Source organism: Sciurus carolinensis, chromosome 6 (assembly GCF_902686445.1).
Source record: "Sciurus carolinensis chromosome 6, mSciCar1.2, whole genome shotgun sequence".
Lineage (NCBI taxonomy): Eukaryota > Metazoa > Chordata > Mammalia > Rodentia > Sciuridae > Sciurus > Sciurus carolinensis.
In genome coordinates this window covers 125,183,171-125,204,354 of record NC_062218.1, presented here as the reverse complement: position 1 = coordinate 125,204,354, position 21,184 = coordinate 125,183,171, and the positions used below count along the sequence as shown (strand labels likewise).

The following is a 21,184-nucleotide window of genomic DNA, read 5'->3' as shown; positions in this document are numbered from 1 at the left end:
GTCTGCTGGGCATAGTGGTGCATGCCTATAATTCCAGTGACTGTGGAGACTCAAGCAGAGAAATTACAAGTTTGAGACCAGCCTGGGCAACTTAGTGAAAAACTATCTCAAAAATAAGAAAGAAAGGACTGGGGGTGTAGCGCAGTGGTAGAGTCTTCCTGGGTTCAATCCCGAGTACTAAAACAATAACAACAACAACAAAACACTATTCTGTTTATACAAGATCTAAATAAATAGACTAGTGAAACCTAAAACATTCCAACATTTATTCAATTGCACATAGGAAGTTAGTAAATAACAATTAACTTTTAATTGAATGGGTAAAGGAGGGTTTGTTGCTGTCAACTTTTATTTGGGAAGGTCCATATAGACTATAACATCCACAGTATATAACATAATCTACTTTGAAAATTCAAGTATAAAAAATAAAATATCAGAAGAAAATTCATCAGAATATTCATAAACTTGGGTCTATAAGATCAAGAAAATTGGATACGATCCCAAGAAAATGTAAGGTCTATTATACTGTTCTTTAAAACATGTAGAGTTATCTAGAACCACAAAGTGTCTAAGATGTTATCCATTTGCAAGCTAACAATTTAGTCTTTCACAATTTCATAGACACAAGCAGCAGATATGACTTCCAGAGCAGAGACAAAGGACTTTATTACAGCAGTAGCTGTAGCTAGAATATTAGCATTTCTCTTGTGCTTGATTCCTATGTAGTGAAGTGGAGAATGTCCAGTAACACCTGCAAACACAGTGGGTTTGCAAAGGTATCCTGAGCTTAGAGAAACCAAATGTTTTAAAATGGACAATAGCATGCCTGCCCTTTAACGTAGGGGAGACACTGTCTCTATCGTCCATGGCTGTTCTCTCTGCAAACATCCTTATAAAGAGAATGCAGTCAGTGCATCTGCTCTGTAGACAAACAATGTCAAAAGGTTCCTGGTAAGCTGCTTCCATCAATAGAACCAAGTGAAAGGTGAAATAAATTTCATGAGAATACATATAACACATATAATAAACAAACCCATTGTTTATTAGATGTGTACATATATGTTAAATGTGGATATTTTTAACCCTAAAATTCTGTTTTGGGAGTGTATGCAGTTCACCATAAATTCAGTTCACCATAAATATTCATTTACAGGGATATTTATATAAGCATTGTTTGTAGTGACAACAGTTGAGACACAACTTGTATGTCCATCAAAAGGAGAAAGGTGACATTCATTTAAATATTTATTTTTTCCTAAGACCAGCATTAGAGCTGTTTCTGATGAACTGGAGGGAAAACCATGTTATAACATTAAGTGAAAATAGGGAACTTCAGAGAAAATGTTAGGAAGGGAAGAAGGAAGTGAAGAAGGAGGTGGAGAAAGAAAGTAAAAAGGAAAGAAAAAGGGAGGTACTGAGGAAGGAAGGAAGGAAGGAAGGAAATCAAGCTTTATGTATTTATACATATTTTTGTGAACATGGAGAAATGGATAGAAAATATATTACTGTTGGATTTCTTAGGAGGAATATAAGAAAGATTATTAACTTTCTAAAAATATTATTCATCTGTCTTATTTTCCCTATTACAAATTATTGAATAAAACAAAAGGGAAAAATTAAAATGGCTATTACTTGACAGTATAAGAATCTCAACATGACTTGATTGGTACTTATATATTTATCTGTTCATTAAACATATTGAATATTTTCTGTGGCAACAACGGCTTAGACACAGGAACTGCTACAGTAAACAAAATATCTCTCTCCTCATGGAACTTATATTCTAGTGGGGATGTCAGATAATACAAAAAATATATATATGTATATATTTATAAAAATTCTTGGTACATAGTTCATTTTATACCGGATGACTCCCCCAAAACAACATTTGGATTGTGATTTATAAGGAATTTTAAGTTCTGAGTTAAAAATTAAAAAGTAGATAAAAACCTAGAATTATCTGATCCCATCTCAGTCATATAACATTATAGGCCACAAATATGTTTACATATGTTACAGAAAATAAAAAGTAGGTTTCAGTTTGGATGGGAGTAAACAGGATGAGCAAGCGGCCACCAGTGTACTTTATTGATATAAAAGATTCTTCAACCCCTATCTTCACCTACTGCAGATTGGATCCCAAAAGGATGGATTCTCTGAAGGTAACTGTAAGACACCAAGTTCCAGTGATTGTCATCCCTAAGAGATGCCTGGCAAATGTTAACCTCAATAACTGGTCAGCTGCTACACAAAGGCATGTGAGTGTGCTCCTGAATGATGTGCCTCCTCAATCCAGAACTAAAAGATAGCTTTCAAATAAGCTTCATTCATTCACTCTTGTTAGAACCGACTCTGAATTCCAGAATTTCCTGATCACCAGAAAGGGGAAGTTAAGGCAACTACACCATTTCCGTGTTGGAGCAGGGAGTAAACAAATGACTGAGAGTAGCATCAGTTGAGTTTTTGATCCTTATAACAAGAAAGATTCTTATACTTGTTTGTTTAAAAAGAGAAAGATATAGAAACAAGTTTAAGGCCAACTGTTTCTTGCTGAAGTTTGTGACTGCAGCATTAGCTTCTTGGCTTTGTATTTCTGCTTTCAATTCATCATGCAATCCGAAGCTTTAAACATTGAGCCTAATACGCAGGTCATGGGTCTCTAAAGTCATGAATATAAGTTAATTTTCATAGTGGGTTTGCTTATTATTAGAATACTGCTTTTACTTAGGACCTCCTAGAACTTCTGAATTATTCTGTAATTCAATGATAACTATGCAGGTGAAACCCTATCATAAAATAAAGCAAAAATGCTAATGGCTGTCAAATTACTCAGCATAAAAGCCAAGAAATAATGGGTTTATAATGCATTAACTATTTAAAAAGAATTGTCAATTAAATTGCTCAGGCATTTGCAAACAAATTCATCAGACAGAAGCAGATACTGATAAAATATTTGAATCCTTAAAATAATAAAAGAAGATTAAGGTGTCAAATTGGTGAGAACAAATTTCCCATAATCAAAAGCCAGAGTGCTGCCATCCCTGTAGTTGCATCTGGTATGTGGGTGAGGGAGGCAGAGAATTTGGGTGTTGGCAAGACATGAAATGGCCTGAATGTTAGCAGAATTATTGATGGATGTGATATCTCTTTAGGCACATAATAAAACACCTTGCATATGTGTAGCATTTTATATTTCACCAAATGTCTTTGCATATATTATTTCACTTAATCTTTTCAAGACTGTCGTGACTAAAAAAAAAAAAAAAAAAAAACTAAAGTTCAGAGAGAGAAGATGAATTACCCAAGTTTATGCAACAACTACATCAAAAGTAGAGTTTCTAATTTCCTGCACAGCATGCTTCAACCACACTGGAGCTGTCTTTTTGTTTAAAGCAGCTCAGATGAGCTGCTTGCCTGTCTGCTCTAGAACAATTTATCTGGCTGTGAAAATGACAATATAAGTGATTTTCTTGACAAATTCCAATATTCTTTCAAGAAAAAAAAAAAAAGAACTGCTTGAGATTATCCAGTTCAAGGCCTTCATTTCACAGATGAGGAAAGTGAGGTCCAGAAAGGTTGAGTAACTCTCCTAAGGGCATTTAGTAAGTTGGAGAAGAGTTGGAAATGAACCCACGCATTTTATATCCAAAGCCCATGGGAAGGTGCTTTTTCACTCCCCTGTGGTATTTCTACCTTACTCACTCCTTTGACACCCCAAATAAACTTTCTGGGGAATTTACTCTGAGGTCATATAAATTTATTGGCCTCAAACCCATTAGGCATATGAGACAGATACACAGATTTTCTAGTATTGAAATTATTTCTTGGAGGATCTTTGTGTGGTCCTCCAACTGGCAAGAATAGCAATTTTGATGTAAGTTTTCCTCAGATACATAAGTTGAATTCAATTCCTGCTATTGTGAATAGGAGTAATACTCTTATGAAATTGCTTTGATAGATGCTCAAGTACTTCTTTAAGATAAAAATGTGTATAATCCCAAGGAGGTCAAGAAATACTGGTTTCTTAGAAAAGATACAATGTTAAAGTCATTTTTCAAGTCCCTGAATGCTTACTTAGTATGATGATATATTTTGGCCTATGAACTGAGTTGTTTATAGGGTAGAATGACTAAATCACTGAATACCCAGAAAGGCTTTATAATGACTCATAAACTTGCTAAGTTAAATCTTCATATAAAAGTAAAAACTCTAATATTTTATATTATATGATTGAGTCTTATTTTATATTTATTTTAAGACTGATTAAACAAGTATTTGTGAGTCATAATCCCAAGGAAATTTGTAAAACTGACTTTTAACTTTCAAATGAATAACACAATATTACTCTTACTTCATTTATAAGCCTCAATAAAATAATGCCTTGATTATCTAACAATAGCAATTTCTAAAATTAATTGGAATGTTTTTAATTAAGAAGATAGAAGAAAATAAAACTTTTTGGGATGCACTTTCTGATTTGTTACTTGAAGATAGCAGGATTATACCACTCTGGTGAGAGTGACCCAGGCTATGTGACCTTTAGAATGTCTATGCTGACTGTCCTGTGAGGGGTACTTTCTTACACCTGCTGGTACATTCTCACCACCCACTTGAAGTCACTATCTGCCCATAAATAGTCTAGAAGCTCCATTTAGGTTAAAAATATCAACTAGACACTTTAAAATTACTTATTATTTAAATTTAAAATTTTTTGTCTGGATTTAGTATTATTTAGATTTTGAACTTTTGCTGCATCATTTCCATGCCAAAAATGTGGCCCAAAGTCTCTTGTTGAACAATTCTTGAAGGCTTTTTTAGTGAAAGTATCAGGATCAAAAATAGATTTAGGATCCATTTTCAATTGATATATTGAATAGTTAGATCAACTACAGAGAGTAGTTACCTTGCCTAATCAAGTACCTTTTCTATGCCTTTGCAAATTGTCACACTTCTTTCTAGACATGGATCAACTTCCAGTATTTTGTCCTTTGCACTTTCAGTGCCATGAAATCACTCTGAGAGTTTCTTTAATTTGAAGTTTTTTGCTATTGTCACCTCTGGAACATCTTCTTCCTTTCATCTATAAATGCACTTTTGCTAAGTTTCTCTGGTTCCATATCAGTCTCTTGAAGATTGGTACTGCCACAATCCTGTGGTCAGTTATTTCCTCTATAACTGTATTCATTTTCAATTCAGATTTGACTTTTAGCGTTATCACTTTCATTGTTTGTTGCAAATTCACCATTGTTGATCATTTTCCTCTGCAATTACCATTTCTGCAAAACACCATGTAGGTTTTTCACTTGGAGACAAACAGGCAACATAGCTACATGCTGTGTGTAACCTGAATAACAGATGTGCAGTGACCAGTTGGTGTCAGATTTTGAAAGATGAGGTGTGTGTGTGAGCTGAAGATCCAGCAGCAGCGTTTGTACTTAGTGCCATTTCTCAGTAAATGTATGATGGTAACTGAAATTTCAACTGTTTTGGGGTCCTGATATTATTTAATGTTTAACTATAATAACTAAAATGCATGCACAGCTGAATCATGCAAAGAGAAGACTGCTTGTTTTATATTAAAATGATTGTAAAATATGTTGGGAATGAGCATGACACAATGAAGCAAAGCAGGAAACACCAGGGACACATTGGATCCCCTTAGAGGAACATCTGCTTATATAGCAGACAGACCAGCCCACATCTGACCTGCAGAAAAAGCTGTGAGAGGGCATCATTTTTAGTAGATTGTCACCTGTCATTTGATTCAGCACAGATTTCAACAAAGGGAATTAGAGAACATGAAGAAAATTGCAAACAGCAAGCCTTACCTGAGAGGGTACTCTTTGGAACCATAGGTGAGATGTTTCCTGAGAACATCCTAAAATAGTAAGTTTATGTACATCACTTATGAAGATGTGTCTTGGGACAGAGTCAGAGAAAACTGTAGTTTCCCAAATTGTGATCCAAGCACCTCTGCTGGGATAGCCTGAGAAATATGATTAATTACTTGAATTTTTGCTTTGGGAGTGCTTAAGGGCCCTAGATGAAATCATTTCTTGAAACACTGTGCCAGAAGCATTTTAGAGAATGCATTTGGAGGGTCACAAAGTGTCTTTTAACTCCTGAGATTTTTCAACTGCAAGAGAGGAATTTAAGTGACCTGTTGAGGTATTAAGTAGCAGTCTAGGCTGTAAATAATGTGATATTTACAGGTATGATAGTTCTGTTTAGATGTGTGTAGGTCCTTTATCCAGGAATTGCTGCAGTTTCTCCTACTATGGAAACTCACTAATATGACAGTGTAACTTTATGAATTGGTTAAGAGTAAGTGGTAGGATCACCATTATCTATGTGTTTAGGGAGAGAAGTGGGCACCTTTCTTTGGCTGTGATACCTTTCTTACCATGTTACTACCTAAAAGAAAACTTGTGCAGTGCTGGTGCCCTTTCAGTGGTACCAGTTTCCTAAACCTTGTCTACCAGTGCAAAACTTTATAAACTTCTATCCTACAGGGATGTCTTCCCCTCCATAAAGAATAGGAACCAACTAAGTTGGAGTGATACTCTTTCATGCTAGGACAGCCCAAAGGGAAAACAGGAAACATGCTGGGGTCTCTTCTTCTGAGGCTGCTCAGGGTCTGGGCAGGCCAGCTATATTCCCTGGGATGGTGGCAACTGAGCACAACAGGAGGATACTGCGTAAAGGTTCAGTGTGCCAGGTTTGAAGAAAAAAACGAGACACTGGTGCCAACTGCCAGGGTGGCTTTGTTCTGTGTTTTGTGTAAGCCATTCCCAATAAGGCTTGGGTCAGAGAATTTCATTGCACCAGAAACAGAGTGGCAATAACTAATCTCAATGATGGAAAATTCCAGCACAAATACACCCTCAGGAAGATTCTCTATGGCAGTGTGCTTTCATAGTCCCACCTCACCCTTCTTTCCATCCAACCCAGGCCAAGCTGTGGAGCAATAATGGTTCCTGCCCCTGTGTAAACAAAGCAGAGGAACTACTAAAACATCTCTGCTCTCTTGTTTCATGGTCATGGCAGCAAAAAGATCAGATCAGCTCCAGATCCTAAAAGTTGATCATTTTCTCAGTTAGACTTAATGGTACCTACTGGCCACACAGTGCTGGTTTGCATATTTTTAAAACATGATGTTTAGTCTTTGAAGTGGGAAAGCTCACTAGAGTCAGGAGACTGTGAACCAGTGAGAAGATCTGCTTAAAATGTGGTATACCTAAACCTATGTGTAGGATTTTGAAATAAGATGTTTCTTACAAATGCCTCCAAAAATATCTGACTTATTTTATTTTATTTTTGGTACCAGAGATTGAACCTAGGACCACTTAACCTCTAAGCCACATCCTCAGTGGCTTATTTTGAGACAGAGTCTCAATAAGTTGCTTAGGGCCTTGCTAAGTTGCGGAGGCTGGCTTTGAACTTACCATTCTCCTGCCTTAGCCCCCTGAGGCACTGGGATTACAGACATGTGCTACCTTGCCTGGCCAAAAGTATCTGATTTATCACTGCACCCTAGACCCACAGAATGTGAAGTTCAATCATGATAAGTCACCTGGAAAGTATAAGCAGGATACATGGGACTTTTGTGTATGCAGCCCAACGTCGGTTGCTTGACCAGCATTTGAGACTACTTCTAGATTATTGTAAAGCCCTTAAGCATCCTTCCTGATATATAAACACTAGCTATTGATGCTGATATTGTTTTATTATTATCCAGTTCAGTAAAGAAAAGGATATTCCAATCTGAAACCCTGAAAGTAGGATGAACTGCCTTTGAAGGTACTGATATCATGGTTGTGGAAAATGGAATATGGATGAGTCTAGAGAGCACAAATTCTAGAACTTGATTACCTTCATTGGAATACTGGCTTTTACACTTGTTCTCTAACCTTCAGCAAGTGATGATTTAGTTTCCTCATTTGTAAATCAAAGATAGCAGATAGAACAGACTTCCATAATAGAATTGTAAGAATTACTTTCCCATGTAAAAAAATTAAAAGCACATTTAAAATTTCAACATTTCTGAAATTAGAAATACTTACAATCAATGGGGGTCATAGAATAACTAATGGCATGTTTCCTTCTTTCTTAGTGGTGCACAATGTGATAATGCTTCTTATGACCAATGAAAGCTTAAATTTAATGAACTATTCTAAATTATTTAACCCATGGATATTTCTAACAATAATGTCTGATATATATCAAGCACTCAACAAGGTAGCTATCATTGATTATTTTGGTTTTGGTTTTGTTTTCAGAGGAGGGATTATAATTCAGTTAGGTCTCTGTTTTGGATGTTGTTTACCTCTTCCAAGTTTAGCCCAAAGGCCTCCTTATGCATCCCAGTTCAGTTATTTTCAGAATCTAGCATTGACTGTTTTTGTGTTTTGTACCTGAGATGTTGGCCTTTCCCTCCCCTACTTTCCATCCTGACCTAGCAGACTCTAGATTCCTTTTACCACTTGGATGACGGTGTGGGCAAGGATGTGCAATATCTCTCCTTTGTAGTCTGGATTGGCCAAGTTGTACTGCCTGGGGCTCTCAGTCCTAGGCCTTCTTACATAAAGATGTTCTTTGTTTCCTCCAGAGTTTTACATGAATAGGAAAGGGCAATATGAATGTTAGGGGCTTAGGATAACACACACACACACACACACACACACACACACACACACACACGAAGCTTGAGAGTGATGTCATCTTCCTAATTACAGTAAGAAAACATCATCCTCAGTGCTAATTTAACAACAATGGTGGGGGGAGAACAGAGGTATTTTGGACTAGATAGAGGGGAGTGAAGAATGGGGAGGGGATATGGGGGTAGGAATGATAGTAGAATGAATGGGATATTATTACCCTGTGTGCATATATGATTACATGACCTAAAAACTCTATATCATATACAACCAGACAAATGAGAAGTTATACCCCATTTATGTATAATGTGTCAAAATGCATTCTACTGTTATGTATAACTAATTAGAACAAATAAAAATATATTTAAAAGAAAAATAAAACATCATCCTCAGTAGAACACAGGCCAGTGCTAGTTCTACCACTACCTATTTTGTCCCAATTTAAACTGGACAAGGATGTGCAATATCCTTGCTACTGAGAAATTTTGGCATTTTGGGCATATTACACTTAATATAAATGTATACCTGACCAACTTGCAAAAGGATATATGAAATGGTACAGTCAAAGGTAAAACATTTCTGGATCAAAGAACACAGGGTCGGTCTGAAGAACGCAGAGATAATAGCTATTTCCAGGTACTTTTTTACAAGATTGCACTGATTTCACAATAAGTTAGGCTTTATTTCCTGGCAGCCGATGCAAAAAAATAATTGCACATAGTTTTTATAGTCTCATTTGACAAGTAGACAACGATAACAAATTTATTCAGAGAGAAGAAAACATAATCTTTGAAATTAAACTCAAGCAACTATTTATCATGTGGATTTCTGACCATGGAGAGATATACGAACATTATCTAAAGCAAGCATTTCAAAATAATTTTGCTGGGTCACTTCTATTATAAGGAGAATATGATTAGCAAATTCATTTAAGTTGCTCCTATTAACCTGTAAGTTACAGAGTACTCTGAAGAAGAGAGTCATAACATACGGTAATCATTTAATGAATCAACCTGGAACAGTTCTGGTTGTGAAAGGGGCACTCGACAATTATACCAGGACAACAGGTAAAACCAGGATTCTCCTTGTGAAAACTTCAGTGTATGGTCACCTTAGAACAGGATGTCACCATCCTATCCCATTAAGATTTAAATCAGTAGGAAATTTTCAGGGGCAAAATGCTACAGAAATAAGATGTCTGCATAAAATAAAGCACGTGGAGGGTATAGACAATCAAAATCAAATAACAAGGCATTCTGTTAGTTCTAATGATTCCTAAGTCATGAAGGTGAACCATGTTTCTTTTCTTTTCTTTTTTTTTTAAAGACATTACTTAAAGCTCCATGGACCATATTTTGGAGGACAAAAATATGGTATCTCAAAAGTTCTCAGGTTTCTAGAAGGAAATTTTCACTGACAATATTTTAATAAATTAAAATAGGCAAAAATAGATGCAGCTATTCAAATTAGGCATAAATTGGAGTTAGACTAAATATATAAAAACTTAAAAAGGGATTTTTAAAAAATTCTAGCATAAAAAATGAATGGGAGGCATTTATTTTGTTTTTCAGCAAGAGGTATGCAAAGCTGATTTCCTGCAAAAAAAAAATTAATCTGAATATGAAGAGCAGCAGATTTGCAGGTAAGAATACAAATGCTGAAATTTGGGACCCCATCTTTAGTGTTATGGGAATGGCTTAGTATCTTGGTGACTTGCTGTATACCTAGTGTTCTCATTATGTGAGACAGTCTTGTCTGCCTCCTTGTATTTTCCATTGAGCTATGCAGTTGTCCAACCATATCTACTGGGGATTGGTTCTGACACTTCTGTGGATACCAAAGTTCACAGATGCTCAATACTTTATATAAAAAAGCATAATACTTACATATGCGCATCCTCTTGTATACTTTAAATCATCTCTAGATCACTTAAAATATCTAAAACAATGCAAATGTTATGTAAATAATTGTATGCCATATTGTTAGGCAATAATAATAAGAAAGCAAGTTTGTACATGTTCAATACAAACACAATTTTTTTGGAATATTTTGATACAAGGGTGGTAGATTTTTTGAATATGTGATGTGTAGGCCCAACTTACAAGCAAAATTAAAAGCAGATATTCCTAATAAGATCCAGCTAAAAGTCTAGGAAACCAGAAAAAAATCTTCTAATGACAGTATGGATATATATTTTTTTCTGTAGTCTTATATAGAGATAGAAAATATCAAGTCTAGTTTGAGCATTTTGGAGACACCTTTAGTGCCAGGAACATTATATTATAAACGAACTATAATCTTGTATGACTGATGCCTGTGCCCAAAGTTAGAATGGTTCTTAGTTATCCTACAGGTGTGCATTTAAGATTGTGGGGAACTTGGCAGAGCTTCTTCCTTGTGATGGGACTCTTGTTGGATTTCTAAGCCTACCCATTTAGGGTCTCAGGAGAATTGAGAGTGTCCCTATTACTGAGAAGCAGAAAGAGCACTTGCCTAGTGTTGAGCTCATTTTCAAAGGTTCTCTGCAACCAGAAATTTGGAAATGAAAGTCTGCAGTATCTGCTTTGATGTGTCAGAACAAAATTAGAGACATTTCCAGCACTTGGATGGAAATGTCAGCTGATAATATGAAAAGGTAGAGTGCACAGGGCACATCTCAGTAAGTTTGATGAAAATGGCATCCAGGAGACGGCTAGTAATTGGATCCTATAAATGATATAATGAAGTCTATGGCCCCTGAAGGAATGCAAGCAAGTGTCTGTGAAACACATAAGCAGAATCCAGCATGAGCCATGCCATTGTCTATTTTAGGCCGCACTAAGAATCACTTGTTCTGACTGAGTTATTTCTACTGCCTAAGTCTGAGCCTGGTTCTAATTGAAAGGAGTTTAATATTTCTCTCCAGCCATTCATCGCCCACCCATGGTGCTGTGTAGATTGTGATTGCCTAACAGTGAGATCAAAGCACAGTTGACACTTATGTTTTAAGAACATGTCTAGACCGGATGGTGTACAGGTTGCTGATGCAGTTTGATTGGCAAGCCACATTTATGCCAATATTTAAAAGCAGCATGGTTTCCATAAAAATAGGGACTTTTGGATTCCCAGGATGATTGAAAGCTTCTGTAATAACAGTTCCACATTGCGTCATGGGAGAAACCACTTAGAGCTGAATGGCACTGAACCTTCGTAAAAGGGATACAAGGACTCTCCAGTTTGCCATAGCACTTTCTGCAATGCTAATTGTGGTGCCAACTGCCATTAAAACCAGTCCGTTCGTCCTACTTTGACTGCCTGTTTAGCCTTTCTGAGCATTTGATTGTTCTAGACTGGTGGGAAATCACTCACTTAATTGAATATTCAAAGGTTTATGAAATAGAGCTTGGCTTGACTCTTACTATGCTATTTATTAAATGTATAATTTTGAACAAGTTACTTAACTTCTCTGAGTCTCAGTTTACAAATTTGTGAAATAAGAATAGCAATTCCTACCTTACAGAATTGTTTTAGGAAAATATGGAGTGTAGTTATATGGCAGAATAATACTGATCAAATGCTAGTTATCTTTATTGTTAGGGTTATTATAGTTGTTATTTGGTTTTTTCTACATGTTTCATGGAACAAATGATTTCATTGAGTCTTTCCTTAGATAACATTTGGTAAATTCTTTAAGAAAAAGAACTGCACTATGCATGCCCCTAGAACTGTTATATTTTGTATTTTCTCACAATAAATTGTGCTTACTTAGTTGCTTTGTTTTTACCTGAAAAAGTATAGTTTCTTTGCTTCTTCTTAATTTTGAGTTTACTTTCTTATCTGTAACTAGAGAAATAGAATAGTATTGGAAAATAGATTATTTGCTGTTTATATGTTTTTTTCTGTTCCTTAGAATACTTTGAAATGTTTCTATTGCCATTTATTTCTTTGTACCCAATCTACTTCTAAATTGAATTATCAAGAGAAATCAAGACAATAAAAATATAGTAACATAATAGAATGAAGAGAAATAGATATGAAAGGATCCCTTAGATGAAATGAAGCTTGGAATGGCAGAATTTCTTCCTGAGTTTTCTCACAGCTGAGGCAATAAGGGAACTTCACTGAGGAAGAGATACCTAACACATTCCAGATGTTAAGGATAGGTGGTTCAGAATTTGCATTTATATATATCCTCTCCCTGTTTCCTTTCTCAACAGCAAACAACATTGTATTACAGGGACCCCACAATGGAGGGGGAAAGGGCAGTAAGTCCATTAGTTGTATCAGATTTGACAATTTCATTTCTACTTAGCTATGAGAGAAGAGCAGAACTGAACAACCCAAATCAGTAATTTTTGGATATTAACATTCGAGGTAATGAGCTTTCATAGACAGAACAAACTCATTCTGAAAACATTTGATGTTTTCAGGGCACTCTACGTATTGTGTGTGTGCATGTGAGAGAGAAAGAGACAGACAGACAGACAGGGAGATGATGAGAGGGCATGTGTGGTCAGCTACACACAGAGAACTAAAACTGAAAAGAGAAGCCTGCAGTCAGAGCTGTCAGTCTGGCTGACTTGTCCCTGACCTGTTCCACCACTTCAGCAAGCAGCTTGTCTGTCACACACCTCTCTTAGAAATAGCACAGTCTTTCCCCTGTCTTGGTAGAAACTGCTTTCATCCCAAAGAGCTCTCCTTCTTTCTAGGAGGTCATTCTTAAATAGTCTTTCTGCACATCTAAAGCATTCAACCAGACACTTTTGATTTTTGCTCATAGATGAAAGTAAAGGTGTGGTTGTTGATTTTGCTGAGCAAAATCTGGTGACTGCCTTCTATCCTGTCCAAGGTATTAAGGCAGTGGACTGAGATAATTTTCCTAGAGCCCTCAAACCCTGAGTAAGAAAGGTCTGCAATTAATAATTTGAAGGGAGGGGAACTTACCTAATGGGAATGTATGTCAGCTGGGAAGAGCAGAGCACATGGGGAAGTCCACAGTGAGACTGAGGGTCACTTACTACCTGGGCAGAGTGGGACCAGAGGAAAGAAGCACAACAGGGAAGTAAGAGACTTTTTATCAGGCGTATTCACATAAAGCTCCCAGAATTAAGCGTTGATGGTATTATTTTTTTCCTCATTTGTTGGGAGTGCTTGGAAATGATACTTTAAGAAGGAGGAAATCTCTCCTCATTTTCATTATTGTCTCTTCATATTACAATTATTCCATTTCTACCCTAATTGTACCACAGCTATTTGTAGGTTATTAATATTTTATTTATTTTCAGACAGAGTTTTCATGGTTGTATTAGATTGTTGGATGCTTGTTAAATCTTTATTGGGTCTCTATAATGCAATTACTCTGTGAATCTTGTTTGCATTTTGTGGTAAAGACCTTCATTTCATCAACAGATGCGTGCCAAGTGTACTTCATCAACATGGCCATTAAGAAAGGGCTAAAGATGTTTAGCAGAGAAACTTGACAGTTCACATATTTTTCACTTAATGAAGTTTATAGGCCTTTTATTCTGAGATTTACTGACCAAAAATCACTTTTGGAAGAGAAATTAAACCATGGAAATTTAATGTTTTGCTATAGACTATTTAGGAGAGGCTCTGTCTTAATGAAAAGTACAAAAAAGCTAGAAAATGTGACAATATACTCAGCATTTCTGCCTATTCTTTATATACTCAGCATTTCTGTCTATTCTTTGTGTTTTTGAATTAGCAAAATGTTTTATAAAAGACATTTAAATGTTTCTACTTGAAGGGATAAAAATCTTCTAAAGTGCATTGTCTTAATCCTATATGTCCAAAGGGTAGACATAGACATACTTTTTTCTTGAGATAGGAAGCAGATATCAACTTATCTGTAATAACAAATAGTTTTCATTTCTTTGAAACTGATATCCAGGCAGACACATTTAAAAGACACTCTCTGGGTCATCTAATTTCTGCAGAAAGTTCTTCTTCAAAAACTCTGGTTTAGCACAGTAGTTGAACTGATGCCGTCCCCACTGTTGGCAAAATGGGGCTTGCAAAGATGTTATCACAGTAAATATTTCAGAAAAAAAATCCTTATAGTGTTCTTTCCTGTATTTTAATGTAGCACTTGGATCAAGCCTTTTCTTTATCATATTCAGGCCTTAACACAACTTTTTTCTGCCCTATAAGAATATTGCTTATATTCATCCTTAAACCCCCTAATCTTCTAAAACTGTAGCATTTAAAAAGATTAAATGAAAATCTTTTCATTTACCTGGAGAAAACTGAAAATGTTGTCAGTGAACTAGAAAATGGCATTGGGTACAAACTTTTGCTACACAGTAACTATCTGTAGGCTTAACTTTAATGGAGACAAACCTTAGGTAATCTGATAAATTTAGGAAAGTTGGAACTCTGATAATTCAATAAGAACTCATTGGCCTGAAACTTAAAAAACTCAGTGGCAGAGCACTTGCCTCGCACCTATGAGGCACTGGGTTCGATCCTTGTACCAAGGAAGGAAGGAAGGGAGGGAGGGAGGAAGGGAGGGAGGGGAAGGGAAAGGAAAAGGGAAAAGGAAGAGTGTCTATCTACAACTTAAAAAAAAAAAAGTTTGCTTGCTAAATGACAGAGCTGTATGTAGGGCAAACTGCTTTAAGTTTGCCTGGTCCCTTTTTGTTTGGTTAGGAAGATGGGGTGAGGGAGAGGGATGGTAGAGTTGAAGAGGAAGAGATGGAGGGATCTGCTGAAGAACTGCCAGGGATGGGTGGTATTTAAAGATCTTTTTCCTGTATAGACAGATTCTAGAAGGGAGGCAGACAACTATTGGGAGTGCTAAGGCCTCAAGAGTGACAGCAAGCTGGGCACAGTGGCACATGCCTGTAATCCCAGTGGATCGGGAGGCTGAGGCAGGAAGATAGAGAATTCAAAGCCAGCCTCAGCAAAAGCAAGGTGCTAAGCACCTCAGTGAGACTCTGTCTCTAAATAAATTACAAAATAGGGCTGGGGATGTGGCTCAGTGGTCAAGTGCCCCTGAGTTCAATCCCTGGTACCCCCCACCCCCCAAAAAAAAGAATGACAGGAAGATCTGGCAGGCTGCTCTGTGACATAGGTCTCAGACACGCTGGTCTAAGGATCACTTCCATGATTCTGTGCTCATAGAAATCAAAGCTACCTGATCATAATTGGGAAGTACCTGTAGCAAATTCCAAACATATTTTTTCACACTCTTTAGACTTATTATGTTTCCCATTAGCACATCCATGATTTCCTTACGATAACTCCCTAGATGAAAGAGGAGAATTGATATTCAAAAGAACCTTCAAAATGCAGAAGTACTCTAATTCACCAAGAGCCAGGTCAAGGAGAACCCTTTCTGTTTTCAAATTGTAAATCTAAATGGCTTGGTTTTCCTCTGTCTTCAGAATCCTCAGTCCTACTTTGAACCATTGCTGCCCCTCTGGGCCTGTTGCTGTTTAATGAATTCAATGGTTAATTTAAACATAGAAACTTTGGGTATGGATGGAAAGGGGAAAGAAAAAATGAGAAGAGGAAGGGAGCAGAAAGAGCCCCTGGGAGATGGAATGAATTCAATGAGAAGAATTTAATGGAGGTAAAAGTGAAGTCCTATTCTTAGCTTTAATAAATCAATACCACAAGTATAGAATATTCTATATGTGACTAAGAGTTTACTAGGCATTCACTGGATCCTGTGGCTTCCAGAAGAGCTACTATGGTTATGGCTACATAACAGAAGAACATTGCCTAGTCTGAGGAAGTAAATAATTTTGGATATCTAATCAAGGAAGGCTACCAGGGCGAGTGGGAGATTACATTGCAACTTATATAGGGTTTGTAGTCAGATGACTCTTCTATATGAAAGACTCCTCCCAAACTTCTTCACCTCTGTTAATATGGTTCCACCTCCAGAAAATATTAGAATGCATTCAATTTCACTTTTGTCTGCAGTACTACTACTTTTTGCTTTCTTATAATGCAGTCTCTTCACAGTAGCTAAAGTGCCTTTTTATGTGTAATTCAGTCCATGTCACTTTCCCATGACAGTCCTCCAGTTGCATCCCGTTGTACTTAAAATCCAGACTCCAGATCATGTCTTCAGCCCTCTGTGTGATCCAGCTTTGCCCACAGTTCTGTGCCTACCTTCTCCCACTCTCCTTGGCTCGGGATTCTCTATCCAGAGGAAGAGGCTAGGCTCCATCACTCCTGCCCCAGAAATATTCAAAGTTAAATTGGTAGGAAAAATAGGTTTTCTTCAAAGCCAGCTTTGAAGGATGGTAGAAGAAATATACCGTTTCAAAAATGTCATCTGAGAAGGCTGTCGGGACAATGATGACTTCTAAAAGAGAAGATACAGCAAAGTGTAAGAAAATATGCATCTGCAGATTGAGTTAGCCTGTGTTGGACAGGCCAGAGGAGGGGCAGTCTCCATTCTCAGCTTCATTGATGTCCTCCATGTTCAGGGTCCTACCATTCATCCCTAATGCAGGCTCAGGGGATTGTAGCCCAATCATCCTTTACTCTCACCATAAGGAAATTTTAGAGGGGACCCCAAATCAGTCTGCTTCAGAAATAAGTGTTCATTCAGTCTGGAATTCTTCTGCCCAAATCTTCCCAAGACTGATTCTTTTTTTATTTTTTATTTTTTTACTAAATCACTCAACTGTCAATTTAAATGTTACCCCCTCAGAGAGGCATTCCCTGACCACCCAGTGAAATAACTCTTTTGTCTTTATCAATTTTTTCCTGTATAATTTTCTCATAACACTTGCTACTCTTAATTTCTTTATTTCTTGTTCTCTATTTCTCCTTCACATTAGAATGTAATATCAGGAAAGCAGAAGTTCCTATCTAGTTCCTTGACACCTTTAATTATGGAATATAATAAATATGTGAGACAATAGAGAATTGAAGAGGGTCTAGGCTTAGGGGACAAAGAGAGATGGACAAAAAATGGAAGATGTGTGTGAGAGGCACTGAATTTGCAGTCAGTAAAGATTTATGCAGAGGCTCAAGGATTGCTTGATGGAAATAATATATAGGTTGTTCATTTAATTGAACAGTTCCTATTTATTATCATTTGATATGTTCCAGTTTTTTTGAAAAGCACATGGTATACTATGAGGAAAACTTCAGGTGCCTTCCCTCGAGGAGTTTATAATCTAAAGAGGGAGAAGTGATGTGAACAAAACCTTACAAGTGCCATGCAATGCTCAAGTATAGACAAGGTACAGTGACAGCTAAAGTCCGACTGAAGAAGGCAGGGTATGAGGAGTCTTTTTTGACTCCTAAATAGAAGAATGTTCCAGATGGATGAGAGACTGAGGAGGGTTTTCTAAGTTAGACAGTCATGTAGGGAGAGCATGATGGGTTCTGAGAATTCCAAAGAACTCCAGAGGGTGTTAGTGGAAGATGTGGAGAGGAGGGGTCAGAGAGAAGCACATGATAAAAGATGACAGAAACAGAGAAGGACAGGGGTCAGATCAGGAAAGACCTTGTCTACAGCTACAAGAATCTGGATGTTGTCTTGCAGGCAGAGAGAAGCCACTGTGTGATGGTCAGGTTTTTACTCTGGAATGATGACCACCATGGGAAAGAGGTTGCAAAAAGGGGAGATTGGAGGTGGTTTGCAGTGTTTTTAGCCTTCAGGGCAGAGGTGATAGAGATTATAAGGGAGCATCCAATGGCCAGGATTCTTACAGGAGGGAATGGCTTAAATATTTAGGAATCAAATTGACAGGGAAAATGTCTATTCAAAGCCAGCTTTGAGGAAGATAGAGAAGACATTTTCTATATCAAATCTCCATCTTTAGAGGAATTAGGGATGTGAAAAGATTTTAGAAGAGAGGCAGAGTGAGAAAAAAGGCAGGAAATAAACATGTCAATTTAGTTAGGCTGTGTTACTCAGAAACATGCCAGTCTCAGGTTCCCTGCCACCCTTTAGGCTGGGGAAGTGGCAGCCCTCAGTCTTTACTCTCAGTATGAGGAAATAACTGAATGCACAAAAGCAAGTTTTCTGAAAGTTGCCCTTAATTTCAAATGGAATCTGTTTCACAAGGGTACATATTAATTAGAAGGTTGTAGTATCTGAGCTGAAGTTGGCCTCCAGCTCCATGATTCAATAGTTGTTCAAAGGTTTAGGAGAGGAAAAAGGAAGATAAATTACTTAGAGATCATCCTCATTTCATCTTTCACCCTCCCATCCCGCATTCATCTCATCAGCAAGTGTTTTCTACTTCAAACCTCATCCTAAATATATCGCCCCTACACCATCTTTACTTCCAACACCCTGCTCAAGTTGTGACCATCTTTTATCTAAACTCTGCAATAGGTCCTGGCTGTCTCATTCCTCTAGACCTACAATTGTCTAGTCTCCACACAACATGTGGAGTGAGCTTCCTGAAAAGTCAGTCAGACCATCTCACTCCCTTGCTTACCACTTCATGTCACAGGGCCTTCCCCTGGTCTCTAAAGTAGAAACCTCTTTAACCTCATCCTTAAACAGCCTATAACTCAGCCTTATTGGCTTTATTTCATTTCTTTTTTCTGAAATGGTCACCATATTTTTTTCATAGTTTTACCTCTTCCTGTCAGTCAAATCTCAAATTACGCTGCTAATCAGTAGCTACAGTTTTTTGTGTGTACATAAACTCATATGTGTAAGCACTGCCTTTCTCACTGCACTGTAACATCTATGAGAACGAAGACTTTGCATATCTTGTTCTCTGCTGTATCCCAGCACTTAGCACAGGACCTGGAACATAGTAGAATATGAGTAAATGTTTTGTAGAATGAATGAATAGAGGAAAAGAACTCTGTTCTGATGCTTTTAGCTCCCTATCTCCTGAGAACAATTTAGAGGTATCTCTTTCCCTCCTTTGTTTGATTTGCCTTTGTCTTACAGCCAGAAGTCTCCTCTTATAGCTAAGTGCTCCCTTAGATACAGGTGGCTTTTGTTTGCAAATGGAAAACTGGCAGTCCTCCCACCTTCCTCTGTTTATGATGTTTGCATGAACTAAAGCAAGCCAGAAATCTGCTCTGAACCTTACCAGGTGAGGCTGGGGAGCAGAAAGAAGAGAGAGACAGAGGGAGCCTATTTCCAGACCATGTGGCATAAGACTACAACTACTGCAGTACGCTGGATCAGCGATTTTTCCAACATGGTTATATTATCTATGATCTACTGTTAAACACTTCAGTATGAACACATGATAAATATATGCTGTATAAGTTAATAACACCTTCTCAGGTGTTTTGTTCATACTTGAAGTACCCATTTAGGAATCCAAAATCCAGAGATCTCTATTGTATCTCTATTGGAACCATTATCTATAATTCCAATATCACTAAATGGCAGCAGAGAAATACATTTTCATTGATGAAGCAAGTAGTGTTCAAGATATTCATTTGACTAGGAAGATTGCACAAGCCCCTCCATCCTTTTAGATGAAAGCAAGGATCTCAAATATCCATCCTTTCCTGAATGATGCATCCAGTAAACCTGTAGATTCACATAGTATCCCAGATGTGCACCTCAGTTTTGTCCTATTCTTACTGCCACTCATTCCTAGGCAGGTGACTCTGAGAAGGAAGACTGATTTCACCATCAGATTATTGTCACTGAGGAAGGAAGGTAAATCCAGTAGAGGAAGAATAGGGGGAAAGAGAAGAGGGGAAGGGGAGGGAACCAGAACTGAAATGGAATAAATCAAATTCCAGGCATGTATGATTTTGTCCAAATGAACCCAATTACTATGTATAACTATTGTGCTCTTATTAAAAAAAAGTATTGTCCCTGAACAAACTACTAATCAAAGTGCTCCAAAAGGCAGAGGACCAGGACCTCCCACATTGATGGGAAAAAAAAAATTGAATATTTGTACCCACCACCTAAGAAATGTTGGTACTTGTAGAATTTTCTCTGAGAGTTGTTTTCACTGTAGTTTACTACAAATCATGAGGTTGTGGGTAAGCAAGCAGGTAAGTCTGCCTATGTTTTATAAGAAGCTATCTACGTTTACTGAGTCTGATTATTGTATGTGGGAAATTAGCTTATTTCACAGGAAGTGCTCAACAACCTCACATCAATCAGAGAATGCCATCCTTGAATCCTGGCACCTTTCCATGGGGCCTGACAAGACATCACAGTTTCCATTAAAGAGAGGCCTAGGAAGAGTGAGGTATATGGTGCTGATTGCTGTGGTTGGCCACTGATAAACTGGCCCATCTAGAAACCTTACCTGGGAAGATTAGAAAAGGCTAGTTCAAAATGGGCACAGAGTACTGTCTGTGTATTGCTGTGCATACATTTAAATCCTCATGGTGACATGAACTTTATTAAAAGAAATTTCAGTTTATGGCTTGAGCAATATATACCCCAAACCTAAGGAGATTTATGTCTCAATTTATAACTTCCTAGCGTCCACAACTTGCTTATTAAGCCAGTCTATATTTTCCAGTTTGACTTCATTCCTATACAAATCCAGTTTTCCTGAACCAGACATTTCTCATTGCAATATTTTTAGAACTTATCTGTTCAAGAAAGCAGC

At 37.3% G+C, this 21,184-nt stretch overlaps 1 protein-coding gene across 4 annotated transcripts in view; it reads left to right on the top strand.

The window, feature by feature from the left end:
• The window catches only part of Kcnn2 (potassium calcium-activated channel subfamily N member 2), a 444,782-nt gene that overhangs the window by 188,480 nt on the left and 235,118 nt on the right, over window positions 1–21,184 (top strand). Inside the window, exon 1 of one of the 4 annotated variants that reach the window (XM_047556191.1) lies at window positions 10,282–10,299. The exons of the other annotated variants lie outside the window; for them this stretch is intronic. The gene's annotated coding sequence lies outside the window, so the exon portion shown is untranslated. Of the gene's footprint in view, window positions 1–10,281; window positions 10,300–21,184 lie in introns of those variants that run through there. 4 annotated transcript variants of the gene reach the window in all.